Source organism: Chrysemys picta, chromosome 21, assembly GCF_011386835.1.
Source record: "Chrysemys picta bellii isolate R12L10 chromosome 21, ASM1138683v2, whole genome shotgun sequence".
Taxonomy (NCBI): Eukaryota; Metazoa; Chordata; order Testudines; family Emydidae; genus Chrysemys; species Chrysemys picta.
In genome coordinates this window covers 5,669,080-5,673,885 of record NC_088811.1, presented here as the reverse complement: position 1 = coordinate 5,673,885, position 4,806 = coordinate 5,669,080, and positions in this window count along the sequence as shown.

Sequence of the window (4,806 nt, the reverse complement as noted above, 5' to 3'; positions counted from 1 at the left end):
GCTAATGGAGCTAATTGCCTACCAAGAGAGGCCTCTTCCATAGGCAGCCTTCCCTGCAGGGTCTCTAAGCGTTCAAGTCTGGAATTTTATTGGCTTGCCCAGAAACCCAGGATTTCCCCATTGTTAGGCACAAATCATCCTCACTGGAGTGGTGACACCAGGATTCCAGCTGAAGGAAGAAGCAAGAGGGATTAGTAATAAGGATGGTTTATTGAGCTCTTAGCGCAGTCCAGAACATGGAGTGAGTGACACAGGCTTATCTGCAATGAGACAGTCACCTTAAGGCTTCCTGTGCAGCACAGTCTGTTACGTAGAGTGCTGAACAGTGATTCAGGAGTCCTAATCCTGGGGTGGCCTCTGGCAAGTCCCCTCCCCTCTTTATACCTCAGTCTTTCTGTATCAGTAACATAGGGAAAATGATACTTGCAGTCCTTAGTAAAGCACTTAGCAGAAAAGTGCTATATAAGAGCTAATAACTTATTAATTGTTATTATTATTATTTTATTATTATTGGTTATCTTATTATTTATTAGAAGAGGACTGGGAGTCAGTAATCCTGGGTCCCTTTCCCAGCCAATGACTTAAACCTTTGTGTCAGTTTCCCATCTGTATAGTGAATATACTGATGCTTACCTGCCTCACACAGACATTATGAGGCTTAATTAATGCATACTGGGATTTAATCCTGAGATCCTCAGATGAGAGTTACTACAGAGGTCCAACATTGGATTATTATTTCCACACATTAGGAAAGTCAAATCTTCATTCTGTTCTTGAACTTTCACTTGCCCTGTTACCAATAAGGTGCTGGTATCAATTTGTAGCCATTCCTACAATTGGTAACTGCAGCTGTAGGAACTAATGGGAAATCTTCATCTGAGATAGGAATAAAAGACAATCTAAAGTGACACACGTCCTGACAGGGCCATAAGACATTATTATATAGTTGTGGCTGGATTTTCTGTTAGATATCACCTGGAATTAGACTCTCAAAAGGAGGTCTGCAAAGTTTCCACCAGTCTCCTTCGTCATCTTTTTTCAGTACTGAAATAGAGTTTATGTTAAACAGGGACCCATCTGAGAAGCATGGTATTAAAATCAAACATGGAGGAAGAGGAGGATGAAAAGTGGGTAGCTCTGGGGACAGGCAATAGGATGTAGAGACCAGTGCTCTTAGGCTAGCAGGATGTTCATCATGCCACCTCCAGCTTTCCCCAGCCCAGCTAGATCTCAGTAAGCACAATTCTCCAGTTCCAGGCCAAAGTGGCCGCAAGTGACCTCCCAGGCACCAAGATACTAAGACCAGTATTGTCTCACTGGAGGGCCCAAAGTTAGGCACCTAAATAAAAGTGGTCTGATTTTTCTAAGCTGCAGAGTACATGCCGTCCCATTGAAGTTAGTGGCAGATGTGGCCACTGAGGAATTTTGAAAAATCAGACCACTGTTTAGGTTCCTAAACATGGCTCTCCATGCCCAGTTCTAGGCCCCAATTTTGACAGATCTGTTAAGATCTCAACATGTGCCAGGTCACTTACTGTCATTCCATAGGGTTGTGCATTCTGTAGAGGTCTAACTAGCTTGACTCTTCTAATACAGAAAACCGAAGACGCAGTCTCAGAGAACCAAAAGTTGTAATTAACGTTATTCTCTGTCAAGTAGCTGCTGCCAGGAAAAAATGAACAGAACTTTGGCTTAAGTACTCCAGGCATCAAAAAACAGCTCCAAAGAGGTCTGTGTAAAAAGCTGTATGGTAGCAACTGAAAGGAAAAAATAGTGAGGTGCTGGCCAAACCATGAAACATCAAGGAAACGGAAAGGAAGAAAAAAGAAACCAATGTTCTCTTGCTTTTTATTATTGTTCTTCTTCTTCTTCTTTTTGGAGACAAGGACAATGACATCAAATCATTTTACATAATAGTGCTCAAGCCCTGGGCTGATGCGTGAACAGCAGCTCTGTGTTTTAGGATGATAGAATATAGCTCTTACCAGGGAGACCAGAAGATTATCTGTAGGTGACACACACACGCAGAGAGTATAAATAGCTGCTGTAGTGAGGTTTCAGGGCACAGGTGACTAGATCCACACGAGAGACAGAACCTCAGCCCTAAAAAAGGTTAGCGCAAACCTTTCAAATGAACTTCCCAAAGGAATGGATTGAGGTGTTCTAAGTAATCCTAATCCATGTAGCCCAATAGTTCTTAACCTTTCTATAGCACAGCTTCCTTTTCCATACTGCGCCCCCCTGAACCCCACTTCCTATCTGTCAGGATCTAGCTAAAGCCCCTATCCCATTTAGTAATATGGGAAGGGAAGGGTGGTCCAGACCCCCTTGGAGGCTGAAAACCCACAGGTTGAAAACTCATGGTGTGGGTGATTCAAGCTGGGCTTCCAAAAACAGTGAGGTGTCCCAATTTAAGAGGTGACGTGAAAATGTCAGCCTAAGATTTCACAGAAAGCCAAAATAATTCCCTGGCCCTTAGTAGAGAATCGGATCAATATGTTTTAAAAATAACATCTTTGGAGAGCATGGATGCTCTCCATTCATTTTTTAAAAATTTCAAGTTGTCTAATCAAACCAGAAAAATCAATTGGAAATAAAGATGTTTATTGCTTATATAGAAATGTGTTGAATTGTTATTGGCCTTATCAATGAACATCTTAATTTACTTGTTCTACTATAGCGTTACATTCCAATGTCTGTAATTTACCATATGCCTCACACAGCCTTAACTCTGCAGAGTGTTCAGGGATATAACTGGTCTGAATGATGCTATGCAGAGTAAAGACTTGATGCTGCACACCTAACTCAGGTAAAACTCCCACTGACTTCAGCAGGAATTTTGCCTGAGCAAGGACTCCAGGACTCAGACCTGTTGTTATACTATGCTGAGTGGAACTGCAGAAACAGAGTCCGCTTTAAGGAGGGACCTTGTTCAGTGTAACTCTAGAGGGCCAAGGAATATAGGCAGAAGCCAAGTGGATGGCTCATATTATTATTACTTGTATTGTGGTTGTGCACAGGAACGTTTATCGTAGACCATTGTGCTAGGTGCTATACAAACACAGAACAAAAAGACAGTCCCTGCCCAGAGAGCCTCAGCATGTAACATTGGCCACTCAGGATTCTGCACAAAGATCTCTTTCTTACAGCTCTGTCTGCCGGACACATCACTCATTACTGAGGAAACAGTGGTATCAGTGTTTTCTGGTTTAAAATCAATTAGTCTTTTATTAAAGGAGATTTTCTCTTCAAACCCAGGGCTTTCTGAAAGCAAGAGCCAGCACAAAGTTTGCCCCAAACTCAAACCAAATTTAAAGCTATTTCAGAGGTTCTGTGGAGTTTGGGGTAATTTGAAAATGAGTAAATAAATAAATGTACTCATTCTGAAGCTCCATGTCAGCTGTATCTGTCGGTGAACAAATCTGAATGTGTCTCATTGAGACCTGAAGAAGAGCTCTGTGGAACGCTTGTCTCTCTCACTAACAGACGTTGTCCAATAAAAGATATCACCTCCCCCACCTTGTCTCTTTAATATCCTGGGACCGACACGGCTACAACACTGCAGAGTGAAAATACCATAAGACAAAGCAGTTCTGGTGTATCTGTCTCATCTGGAATCAGGAGATGCTGAAGATCTCATGGGGTTTGTATGACTTCCAGGCCAAAGAGATTTGGAGAAAGCCGGGACTGCTTCAGATTACTCAGACCTTCCAGAGATTTTTCCATCAATGATCAAAATGCATGTGAACAACTAATACAGTCCTTTGCTGCCTACTTGCCATAAGCAGAATCGCATGCCCTAAGCCAAGGAGTGTCTGATGGAGCACCCCTACTGGAGTGGAACCCCTATGAAATGGGGGGGTGTTGATGTCTGAACCTGCCTTGTATTTCCATGCAGCATCAGTGGCAATAAAAAATAAGGAGAGAAAACAGAAATGATGAGATATGAGCAGAATTACAGACCATAGGTAAACTGACATAGCTCCATTCAAGTCAATGGGGCGGAACTTAGTGTAAGCTGTCATCATAACTCCATAGATGTTGATGGACCAGATACCCAGCTGCTATAAAGTCACTGATATCAATGGAGGAACACAGATTTGCATGAGCTGAAGATCTTAGAGTCCAAATGCTTAGGTGGCACGGTGATGGGAGTTTTAGAAAAATAAAGAGTAAATTAGATAAGGAGAGAGGGATAAAGGGCATTTTCTGCAAGCGCAGTGTTTTCCAGATGGTGTCAGTGGATCTTTAAGATATCGCCTTCCTGGAGTGACCTCTCTTAGCTAAGACAGTAGGTTGTTGTATGGGTGGCTGTTCTGATTTTAGTCTAGCAAGCATCTGAGCTTGCACTAACTGAATTTATGTTGCATCCAGTATGCCAATGCTCAGCCACAAGGAAGTAGCCAGTCTCTCTATCATGCTGGGTGACAGAGTGATAAAACGAATGGAGGTCCGCAGAGTTAGCAGTTCACAGGCTTGACCTACTTCAAAGAAGAAAAGAAACCTCAGGAAAAGGCATTGGCAGGTTCATGCTGTGAGGAAATTGTTGCTGCTCCAACCCACATCTCCTGATTATAGGTCACTGCTGGGAGGTCACCTGTACAGACACACTGGAGAATTCAAAGCTACAGAAGTGACCTATTTTATGTCTGACGTTGAAATTAGCAGCTAGGGTGGTTCCCAGTGTAGTATCCGGTCACTGATTGCAATAGATCTTTGTGGACTTAGCACAGCCCAATGCAGGATTTGCCTACATGGCGCGTCTATACCAGAGACTCATATCAGTGCAGCCATTAGTGCAAAAAA